We start from the raw sequence: 12,999 nt of genomic DNA, 5'->3' as shown, positions 1-12,999 counted from the left end.
AACTGCATTGTAAATAAATACTTACAATATTGTTTGTAAAATAATCAGTATTTTTATTGCAGATCAGATTTTCGTCTTAAATTATTGTAGAATTTTACAATATGACAACACAACTTACTGTAAATATATAAATTATTTTCAGTAGATTTTATTAATATCAGTAAATAAGTCTTGGCTGACGGCTACGTTTAAAATAAAAAACGTGTATATCTGGTACATACTCAGATAGATACTCGCACACATATTATGTACTACTTTAGTGTTGCAATGTCGAAAAAAATATTGTCAAATGTTATAAACATAGATTTATATCGATTTTAAAACGTTTCAATAATTATGGTTGAATTGGTAACTTTATAAATGTGAATATTATCTACGTTGGCATCTCTTTACACTTTTGGGGTTTTTTGGCAGTGTATTTTATTTTTGGGCTGTCATTGTGTATTCTTACTTCCGTTCATTTAAGCTGAAAAAGGTGCTAATGTAAATGTGCTAATGTACAGAATATTTTTTTATATTACTATTAATTCAATAACGCCTACAATGGTCAAGCAGTTATCGCGTCGGATTATAATGTCGAAAGTCTCTAGATTCGAATCCCGGGTCTGAAAAAAATTTAATAATTTAATAATTTGTGTTTGAACCCAAAGTATGAACCTAATACGAGGGTGGGTCAATAATTCCTTAGAAAAAAGCATTAAAACAGGTTTTATTTTTGTATTTTTTTTTTATTTCTCAACATAATTTCCTTGGAGCTCAATACACTTGGTTAGACGTTTCTCAATTTTTTTTAAACCGTCAGAAAAATAAGTTTTCGGAAGGTCCTCAAAATAAGCATTTGTCCGATCGATGACTTCTTCATTTGAAAAAAACGTTGTCCACTTAGCCATTTTTTTAAGTTTGGGAAAAGGAAAAAGTCACTGGGGGCTAAATCTGGCGAATACGGTGGGTGGTCGACCAATTCGAACTTCAATTCTTCAATTTTAGCCATTGATCGTAAACATGTGTGAACACGGGCATTGTCCTGATGAAAGAGGATTTTTTTTCCTGTTTAAATGAGGCCGTTTTTCTTCAATTTTGTTTTTTAGCTGGTCCAATAAAGATGCATAATAATCCCCTGTTATTTTTTTTCCTTTTTCCAAATAGTCAACGAAAATAATTTCACGTGCATCCCAAAATACAGTAGCCATAACCTTACCAGCTGATTTTACGGTTTTCGCCTTCTTTGGACATGGTTTGCCTTCGCAATCCACTGCTTTGACTGTTCTTTCGTCTCGGGAGTATAGTGGTGTATCCATGTTTCATCTACAGTCACAAAGCGACGAAAAAATTCATCCGGATTGCGTTGCATGAGCGACAACAGGGCTTTAGAGGCCACCACCCTACTGCGTTTATTGTCGACTGTGAGCAAACGCGGCACCCATCTTGCAGAAATATTTTTCATGCCCAATTTGTCATGTAAAATAGAAATGACGCTACTTTTTGAGATCCCTGTAACCTCAATTATCTCACTCAACTTTAATCTTCGGTCACTTAACACCATATCGTGGATTTTATTGATCATTTCTGGTGTAGTCACCTCTACAGGACGTCCTGAGCGTGGTTCATCCTTTGTTGATGTACGACCACGTTTAAATTCATTTAACCAGTTATAAATAGTTGCAAGTGAAGGAGCAGATATGCCGTGAACTAAATCCAACTCATTTTTTATTTCCTTTGCTGTTAACCCTTTTATATTAAAATGTTTAATAACAACTCTAAACTCAATTTTCTCCATTTTCCATTTTTCCATTTTCCACAAGCAAATTTTTTTTTTAAATGTACGAGAAACACACAACAACCCGACCAATCTGATTGAAACTTCGCAGCATACTGAATCGGTAGTGCCGCTGCATGAAAACAAACCGCTTGCAGTACTAGTCGCGCCACCTGTCGGCTTTTCTAAGGACTTATTGACCCACCCTCGTATGTTGAGCGATTGGCTAAAAAAATCTATTGATACGAATTGTGGAAGTCCATATGAACTTCTTAGGATAGAACATGGTATAGGTACAAAAGCATTAATTCAAAAACACTTTGGAATCGCCATTAAGAGTTGTAGCACAAATAGTCATAAAAATTCTTCTAGTTTTAGTCCAAACTCAACATTCATTTTTATGTATGAATAATATAAAAAGTAACTACTAAACACTTCCATAAAATTGTCATATCATAAAGATCAAATCCATTTTAATTGCTGCCTGACACAAAACCCTGACATGCATAAGGCCGAACTAGTTCCTATCAATGTACAGAATAGTAGTTTTTTTTATAAGGCTACTAATTCAATTACACAAAAAAAACTTTGGAATCGCTATTGAGAAATGTAAGACGAAATATTTATAAAAAATCTTTCTAATTATATTATTTCAAACTCGTTGGTTTAAGGAAAACCTTTTTTTTTTTTTGAAGAAAAGGTAAATACTTTTTAATTAGTATACTTGATTAAAGCATGAGACTTAAGAGAAATAAGCTTTAAAAGTAACTATCACTGTGTCAATTGGGCCGAATCATAAAATTGTCATATAAAGCTCAAACCAATTTTAATTGCGTACTGACACAAAATCCCTACAGGCCTGAGGCAGAATTAGCTCCCAACAAAGGTTTAGTTAGGTGCGGTCCATACTTCATTATACTGTATGCAAATATTTTTGTACTTGTATAATATAATATTCAGGGTGTGGCACCCGTCGGCGCTGATTGCTGCCAACTTTTGCCACAAATTTCATTATTTTCCATTATGTTTTTGAAACAGCAATCAATTTGCGTTTATCGTTACCAAAATTGTGACAGAATGTAAATTATGTATGAAATACAAAAGGTCATACCTGTGTTTTCCGCGATAAACAAGCGCGGCACGGTATCATATGTTTGCTTGCGTTCGGGTCGGTAGGGTTCAGTTTTACACACCCTGGACTAGCGACTGTCATTAATTGACACTAGTGATACCCCGCAACTTCTTCCGCCTGACTCACGGAAATAAAAAGTAGTAAAATAAGATTGAAAACACTAATAAGACCAAATTTCATGAATGACTCGGAGACCTTGCCCGAATAAAATCATGGAATGAGTGTTCGGCTCATTTGAGCGGAGAGTGCTTCATGGTATCTTCGGACCAATCAATATGATATTTGGTTTAAATTTTCATATACTTACATAAATTATGCCAAATAATCTTATAAATATGTATGTAATCATGATACTGATCAAAAAGAAAATATTTTGAAATCACAAACATTTTATTTTTCTAGAGAAATTTGATACTGTCGAATATTGGTCATAATATAATAAGTATTATGCTATAATATGTTCGTATTTGAGACCCAGGATTATTGGAAACTCTAATTAAGCTTTTAAAGCCACTTGATATATACGGGCTTTCGGTATTTTTTTATTTTATTTAGTATTTTATTAGACTTTAGGTGCTTACAAATCAGAAGGTACTTAACTCATACTCTGCAAAAAACGTACATACGACATACTGGCTCTGAGATACCTACAAATTAGTTTTAATGGAAATAAATTTATAAATAATTAAAATAGCGCATCCAACAGCACGTGCGACGTAAGCTAATACAACGATGTACTACTGTGACAAAGCATTTTTTTACTTACTTTTACTGGTTAAAAATAATTACAATAAAAAAACCCGATGAACAATTTAAATAATACAATCTGCAAAGTATTTAAATATAATATTATATATTATAAATACTGAAGTTTCTTAGTTGTAAGTATATATGAATCTGTGAAAGTCTAAAAATACTTTAAAAATATACAGACCTATTATTATAAATAAGTTTAAAAAAAAACATTAAAAGACCTTTGATTAAAAAGTTTTTTCTTTTTCATCTTTTTTGAAAAAAAACATTTTCAAGTTGCCTCTTCTCAAGTCTTATTTTTTTAATAAAGCAAATGAAGCACTTTTTCTCCTTTGTTTACAATGTTGTCATTGTTTATTTCACTGTCATTTAAGAAAAACCCTGTATTTAATTAGTATTTTAATAACAAAGTTTCTGACAAGTATTTTGTTTGAAAAATAAGTATTAGGTAGATAGGTATTTAAGATGCCATAGACAAAACAACAGTTCATTGTATATTATGATCAGGTTATTGATTGATAAAAGAAATGAATGAACTACCTACGTAGTAATATGTTGAATATTATAGAATATATAATTATATTTATTATTCTTTCATCTTGCAAATTATTTGTAGTGTCCAACCAACGTGTCCTGGGAGAATAATCATTGTCAGCAAAATTCATGACATACGAATCGATCGCGGAAATATTATTTAATTATATTTTTCACAAGCCGTCAGCGGTTTTCTTTATTGCTTACTCAGTGAGAAACGCTGATGGTGAAAAATAAGATTATTTAGTACATACATTTTTAGCATGCAAATTTCACACCAGTCTTAGAGGCCATCTATAGACTGAAACCGTATGCGGTTTAGAACTTGTGCCATACTAAACTTATGGTTTCTGTTTATGAAAATATATTTTATATCGTTATGTTGGTATATATGTCGGTCAAATTCGTTTGTGCTGGCAGATACACCAGAACCCAAAAATGTTGTATCAAAACGTCAAACATATCAACATAACCTACAATTTTATTAGGCATTTAGGGCAATAGCAAAACAAATATTATGAACAACTCGCGGGGAATTATAAACTAGGTCATGACGCGTGCTTTCAAAAGAGTCGGATCTTGCATGTCAATTCTCAGTATGTAAAATTGATGTACTCTATCTCACTCTAAAAGTTAACACAGACAAGAGAGGGGCTGTTAAAATATGGCACTTTTTGACAGTTCAGACGGTTAGCTTTTTATAATAATTAACTGCCTGAATATATAAAGTGATAAATGTGATATATTTATCACATGTAGCTCTTTTTGGTTGTTAATTGTTCTAACAGATCGCCTCGCTGAGGTTAATATGCTGTCATTAAAATATGTCGACCATGTTTTGTTATTTAAATTTGATTCATATATAGCATTCGATTTATGAAAACTTTAGTCAATACTTCCCTTTTCTTCCTGATAATTGTTAATTTAAAAATTCCACATTATGTATTGTTTATGATAAAATATGACCTTCTTAAATTTCATGTTAATTCTGTCTTGAATAAATGATAATAATATTATTATATTAATATGTTGTTATACTTTTTTCAGACTATTATCATAAAACTCTAATCTGATTACCAAATAATGTAATAAATACTTCCCAATAATATACTATTACAGTGATCCATTAATAAAGCTCTACGTATCGACGAAAAGCTTTTCTAAGCTTTGTTCTAATAAGTTTTCCCTCGGGAGTATCGGTAGAAAGCAACCAACCGGTTGAGCGTAATTGAGAATTTTTAACGTAACACAGAAAAGTCAGACACTCATTTTGCCAAATATTGTTGTATTCTCTAATTCGACTACAGTACATAGAAGCAAAAAGCTTAGCATGTAATGAACCTAATGCCTTGCGGGTATTCCCATGCCATTTCCATCCCAGGACCTATTAGTATTATGTTATTATTTGGTTTATTTAATTAAATAATCATATTTTCGAGACGTTAAGAGAAGCTTTTTATATTACGTTTGATATGGTTATTGTAATATCGTATCAAAGACCTTTTAGTATTTTTGTTGTTATACACAAAATTATACACTGTTTCTCTTTTATTTAATGTAGGATACAATTTGTATCTTTCGATTACTTACTTAACATTACTTAAAGCGATTGACGTGATAATACATAATTAATAAGCTTTTACTTTATTTACCGGATTACTCCTTTCTCTTTAAAGTTGTTATTCGATGTGACAACACTTGTTTCGTTAAGCCTAGTAACTTTAATGAACATTTCATTTAAGAATATTTAAGATACGTATTTAAATTTAATATAAAGTCAATTACTATAATACTATTATTTATTTCGTGTATCGGTATACTATTGTTGGTTGGTAAATGCTACCAGAACTAATCGCGTTAGATTGCATTTTTGTCACTGTAATCTTGTTGTTTGAATTATATTATATTCATGTTAGTCACATTTTTTTAATTTGCTTAAATGCTTGGCGGTAGATGAGGTGGAGGAGAGAGAACTCGTTGTTTGAATGTTTCGACGTGCGTTTATTTATCATTATGAGAATACATTAATAAAGATTATAACGTGATATTATAATTGCGCATAATGATGTACTGGTGAGATCTATGTGATCAAGATATTGGTTATATTAAGGCTATACCTCAGTTGAGGCACGGTCTAAAAAGATCGTGGCTAGGCAATGCGCGGATTACGGGTCGCGGGTGCAAATGCCGCATGTCAAACGAAATATAATTTGTCATATAAATCCAACATGTGTCCATTTAATGTTCTGTTTATCCACGGCTGTGCATATATGACGGGTGGTGGTGGGCACTTGTTCTATCAGTAACAATAATAATATATTCATTGACATGTTTTCTTTTTAAAGTAAATGGGTAACGTTTTTAGTCATCTTTCCTCGATTTAAGAATTAATACGCCCGTCGCCAACACGAAACAAATAGACGTGTTTCCAGCTCGACGTTCTCTCTCCGAATGGCAGCGAGTCCAAAATTTCGTCGCGCCTATAGTTGAAAATTATTTGCCGTTTCACTGATGTATCACCTTAATGAACTGAAAGAATTGATTCGAGTGGAATGACGTTGACTATGTTAAGTGAAGGATTCATGACAATACTAGTGCGTCTCGTGACGGACTCGATGAGTTGACTGAGGATTCTTGCATTTTCTTTTAAATTTTTACAAATTAAGTAAATATATTACATATTACAAGATATATTGTCGCAATTACCAATCATAACCAACCCTACTAATCTAGTTATTATTGAGAAAATGCTGACAAATATCATCGCAATATTGTTTTTTTTTCGACATTAAAACATACATATTAACTTTTTCACCGCGAAGCATTTAATTACTGTTTAATTACCACATGTAAATAACATGCTAATTATATCCAATGGCCATATAATGACGACACAACAGCTGTGCCGTCAGCGCTGTAAGGATTTTAATCTCTTACAAGGTATGTGGTAATAAGATCTCTATATCGACGAATATTGTGCTACTTTAGTTATATTCTTTGAGCCATCTATATTACTGATTGTAACTCTTTATGGAGTAAAACTATTGAAATTAGCAACACTTGCCTACCTGCATTTATGATAACCTAATATTTTGTTAGCAGCACATTTTTTTATAATAGAGGAAGGTAAAATACTATTATCTTTAAACCTGTTTTTCACAATTTTATTCTTTCAATTCTATGTAAAGAGAATATGAAAGCGTTTGCAAAATCCTTCGCCCGTGTTGAATTTATGTAGCGGGTGAAATCCGTTATCATGAAAATTCTCATAACTATGCATACAGAGTGAATATTTCTCGACTGTATTAAGCAGCAGTTCTCAGACTATCATAGTCTTTAATGATGTTTTACTAGACGCAATTTTGAGAGACTTTGGACTTTCCTTTATATGTCTTAGACTATAATAGAGCTAAGAATTATTTGAGGATACCTAATACGCAATAAATATACGAATAATCTTGTAGGTAAAACCATTCCTATAATAATTCAAGGTTGCCTGAACTATTATTTTCCTTTTATTACTATTATCTACAGTTTCTCAGGAACCATTTGTTATCGGTTTATAATGCTTGCCTACTTTTGGATACTGCCCCAAAAAGATTAAATTTGACATAGTTAGATATTTAATAACTGAGATATTCTACATAATTACTGAGTACTCATTAGCATTGAATATTCATTCTTCTTTGGCCATATCCGCCCCTTAACTGGAGCATATGGACACCACGCGGCGCCTCCAAGAATCCATGTCGCTCGCCAGTCTTATTGCTCTGTTCCAGGTCAAACCAGCATCCCGTAGCTCCGCCGTATACACTCTGTAGATTGTATTTAGCGGCCTTCCAGGACACCGGAATCCGGTCGGCTTGAAGAACAGGCAAGCCATGTTGAAGTTCTCTTCTGGCATCCGCAGCAAGTGGCCAAGCCAGGTCCAACGTCACCTCTTCACTTTCAGCGTGATGAGAGGCTGCTTGGTGCGTTCCCTTATCTCCTCGTTGCTCCTAAAGTCATACCGCACACCCAATATTCGCAAACATCTGTTTTCGAAGCTCAGTATACGGCTCCTCTGAGCCTTCGTAAGGTGCCATGATTCGCCACTGTAAAGCTGCACCGTCAGAATGCAAGCGTCGAATAGGCAGCATTTGGTTTTGACCGAGTACAATCGTGAGTCCTTTTGACCGAGTACAAATAACAGTGTAACAATTAACAGAGTAAAAAAACATTATACTGTTTAAATATTACTTATAATCATAGAGATTTATAACCAACATGGAAATCTTTATCTTTATGTGTATTTATTGTTATTTTCAATATTAAAAAAACGTTTGCCTATTTTTTGTTAAGTATGTCTAAAATATTATATTATTTTATGTTTTTTTCTAGATCTAATTCTTAGTAAACATGCTTCATAAAACGCGAAGAACGTTTATTCAAAGATACACCCAATCTAGATCAATATAGGTAGGCACGTACCTACATATTATTATAAAGTCATGTAAAATGCAAAAGTTTTATAAAACGCAATTTTATGCGATATATTATTAGTTTCCTTATTAATAAACTATTTTTTTATTCAACGAATATTTCACAATATCCATTTGTATCGCGCTAATATGCTTTAATCAATTAAGCTACGAGCCTCCTACCTAATTGCAATAATTTAAAGTTGTGGGTACTACATCAAATGCTTATCAAATTGCTTTATTATTAACTATCGGTTTTTGTATTTTAAATCAAGGAATATTAATTACCTTAATTATTAACCGACGCCCGGCTCTCGCCAAATATTTAGTTATAACGTCTAATTGAACTCGTTAACAATTTTCAATAAACTATTTGTTTTATTCGACGAATAATTCACAAGATTTGATAATGTAACATTTTATATACATAATTTGAAAACATCTCATGCATATATATCGTCGGTGTTTTGTAAAAAGGGCGAATCAACCATTTTGGCGAAATAGAGATTTTAATGAAAATACAATATGTACCCCACTAGCTTTGTTGTGTAAAAACGGCGAATTTTTATCTCGACAGGAAAGTACTTAAAAACGATAATCGACTAAAATTAAATTAATTAAAAATACGAAATAAAAAGCAAATGTGACATATTAGGCCTTTTAAAATATTTAATAATAATACCTATTATAATGACAGTATTCTTTCTAAGCTTTATTATAAACTTGTTAAATATTTATAATCAACTACAGGTAAAAAACAAATAAATGTCAAAAGTTAAAAACCCTCCTCCTGTAAAGTAGCATTTTGGTTAATTCGCCCTTTTTACAAAACACCGACGATATATACCCACCATCAAAAATCGATTTATTTGTCGCTTGCAGTTGTACAATAGCATTTGAATTGTAAGTACAAAATGTTAAACTAGTTTCAATAGTATTAATAATACAATACATTTTTAATACTCTTAGCCATTCGTGTTTGCGTAGATAATCAATTCTTATTATAATTATCCTTTATCGGAAACAATTAAACGATATTCAAAACTGTATTTGTTAAATTTTTGTTTAATTTATCAGCTGACACTCATGTGTTATACCGGCTGAAAATCATAGTAGGTACTTAACGTATAATCATAATTAAACTTATTTAAATAAGTACGAATATTCATAAGGTTTCCAAAGAAATATAATATAATTTAGATATATATCTACTTAATTATATTGTATTTAAATTATTAACATCGTGTAACTATACCACGTTAGATCATTATGTAATAAATATTCATCTATTTCCGGCGTTGTAAAGCAAATATACTCAGAATCTAAGCTGACCCACGTGCTCCAACTTCCTTACGACTTCTTACTTACAAATTATAAGATACAACTTTTAGGATTATCTAGCAACTCTAAGTCAACGCCCATGTATTATAATAATGTGAAATTTGGTGCGATTTACTAGCTTTTGAAAACGTGTACAGATAGTATTATACGATATTATTATTATTATGTCAGATGTATTAAATATATACTTAGGCTCAACTTACTGTGGAAGCTTTCATATATATGCTTACGTATCAAGTAATTGTTGAGAGAGATAACGAGGGAAAGCGTTGAAAAAAATATTAAAATAAAGTGACTATTTTAGTGCAGGTGGGGTGGGGTTTTATTGAAATATTTTATGATACAAATATAAACCCGGGGTATTTTTTATTTTTACAACGTTTTTATTAGCTCGTATTCTTATTTGTCCAGTGGTTGTTTGTCCAGTTCAAATGTTGCAATCAATGTTTAACTAACTTCCCGACTAGCTAGACATTTGAAACTTTTTGAATATATCAGAACACGATCCCAATGCATTATTTTAATACTTTTAGCCATCTTTAAGCAGAATTGAATTCATTTTCAGTTAATTCTGTTTTGTATTGAAAGTTATTTCAGAAAAATCCGTAAAAAGTAAAAGACTATTATTGGTTGCTATGAGGGGGTGGTCCTAGCAACTAAAAAAATTATATATACGTGCGTTACTATGGATTTCAAAATGACATTTCAGTATTCTACATTTGTTTGTTTGTTTGTTTTTTATTTACTTCATATCAGTACAAGTTTGAGCATATTGAGCATAATAATTCAACAGAAATTTTTATCTTGTAATTATTCTTACGCCAGTTAGTCGTAAGCCATTACGACTTCGAAAATAAAAACTACACATATACTTAATACGTAATTAAGGAATATACTGATTCTATTTGAATGTAATTTATCCTCCTATGTAGATAACTGTTACATATAGGTGTGCGCTCGTCCACATTCTACCTTCAACTCACCTCATTCTACCGCTGCTATCTGAATATTTTTACAACGACGTTATCTACCGTGATTCAATAATATTATTATCTTAGGGTAAGCCCAAGTTGTATTCAACGGTTGGGTGTCGGCGTAGGATTCGCTGCCCGCACCTCACCTCACCACCCCACCATTGCTATATGGTCACTTTATCAACACGTGATGAATTGTTATTGTTAACAAGTGCGTTATTTAAGGTTTATCTGGTAACTTCGGAATCTTCAGAGATTTCGAATGTAATTAGTACGAATAACGTAGCTGTGCAAGCCTCATCAGTATTGGCCCAGTAGTTTTTGTGTTATTACGAAATATAGAAAAATATATATTTTTAAATCCAAGAAAAAGTTAAAACCAGTGGAATTCGATCTCACATCTTTCACTGACCGGGTGTTTAAGTTTGTAAGTCTTACACAATATCGTTTTTCTTCGTACTCTGCCATCCCCTAACTGAGGTCGGCTACTATCAAGGCGATCTTTATTTATCATATACTACCCGGAACAACATTCGTACCAATGATTGAGGATTAAACCTACGATATGCGGCATCGTCTATACATTTACAATTGATCCTTTGGATAACAAATTGGGAAGTGTTGTACTTTTTTCCTCTCTTTATATGGTCGAGTTGCATACTGTAATTTTCTGGTTTTATACTAAGCAGCGAGCTAAGCTGCGAGACGTGGACCCTCAACACGAGAGATGTCCAAAGGCTAAGAGTCACACAGCGAGGCATGGAGAGGTGCATGCTGGGCCAGTAACCGTAAGAGAAACAAATGGGTTAGGAAGCAGACAAGAGTACGTGATGTAATAGACGTTGCCAAACAGCTGAAATGGAGATGGGCGGGTTTTCGGCGAGCAATGTACAAATGCCGTCATCCAATGGTACCCAAGGGATACGAAACGGCCACAGGGTCGCCCTAAAAGCCGCTGGATTGACGAACTGGTAAAGAATCCTTCATCCAGCAGTGGATTGACCCCGGCTGATGATGATGATACTAAGCAAAACTTCTCGGTTTTTTTCCCCATCCGATTGAGAACGTCAACATTTGTCACCTTGACAGTATCGTTATCCAATTTATTTTAATAGCAAGATAAAATATTGAAAAATAATTAATGGTAATTACTATGTAATTTAATTATACTACTTAACTTAATTATGAACTTAGTCTGTAGCTATTGTCATTGACACACCCGTCAGCTGGAATGAACATAATTGGGCGTAAACTTTTTCCAAACAAGCTATCTTTCGCGTTGGGGAAAAACTTTCACGAGATGTCCAAGTTTAGCCGTGTCTTTTGCATTTGAGGCATACGTCTCTCGACTCGGTTGGGAGTCAACACAAAATTGGACCGCAGACATAAACTTGTTTCACTCAACTGCTTGGTCTTGGAAAGTTTTACTCGAATTTTGTTCTGCCAACTTTTAGTTATCGTCGAGTTTGGGACTTCAGTAATATATAAGTCGGGTGATTAATGAAATGAGACTGATAAGTGATTTTTCATTATGTATCTTTATTGGTTCAACTTTATATACTTGTAAAGATATTATTTATTCAATGCATAGCTTTCTTCACACTATATTTTGATAATTAAACGTGAAAGATATATTGAATATACATAATTTTAAAACATTTCATGCACATGCGACAGGACTTCGATAAGCATTTTTAAATCATCGTAATTTAGTAAAATGCCCGTTGCTTAATTGGAAAAGTATACTGGTGCGAATCCAGCAGATACAGGATCATATCCCGCCGGGTATCGTATTTTTTCTACAAAATGATTTTTTCTAGTATATATAATATATTATGTTGATGATGTTTTCAAATTGAGTTTATTCAATATATAGAATATTACATTCTCAAATCGTGTGTCTTATTCGTTAAATAAAAAGATATAGTTTAATAAAATTTAGTGATGAGCTATACATATTGATTTTTCGCATAATTATCCTAACCGATTATTTTACAACGCAACAAAATCTTATTCATTCTTTGACAGAATATTATAAAAAAATCTTGC

General features: G+C 32.5%; 1 protein-coding gene across 2 annotated transcripts in view; it reads left to right on the top strand.

Annotated features, from left to right (window-relative positions):
• The window catches only part of Tomosyn (syntaxin-binding protein tomosyn), a 735,273-nt gene that overhangs the window by 463,725 nt on the left and 258,549 nt on the right, over positions 1-12,999 (top strand). The gene's annotated exons all lie outside the window — the stretch shown is intronic.

This window comes from Rhyacophila brunnea, unplaced genomic scaffold, assembly GCF_057557595.1.
Source record: "Rhyacophila brunnea isolate RB1 unplaced genomic scaffold, BYU_Rbru_1.0 scaffold_14, whole genome shotgun sequence".
NCBI lineage: Eukaryota > Metazoa > Arthropoda > Insecta > Trichoptera > Rhyacophilidae > Rhyacophila > Rhyacophila brunnea.
Note: the sequence above shows the minus strand (reverse complement) of the source record. Positions and strands in the feature narration are given on the sequence as shown.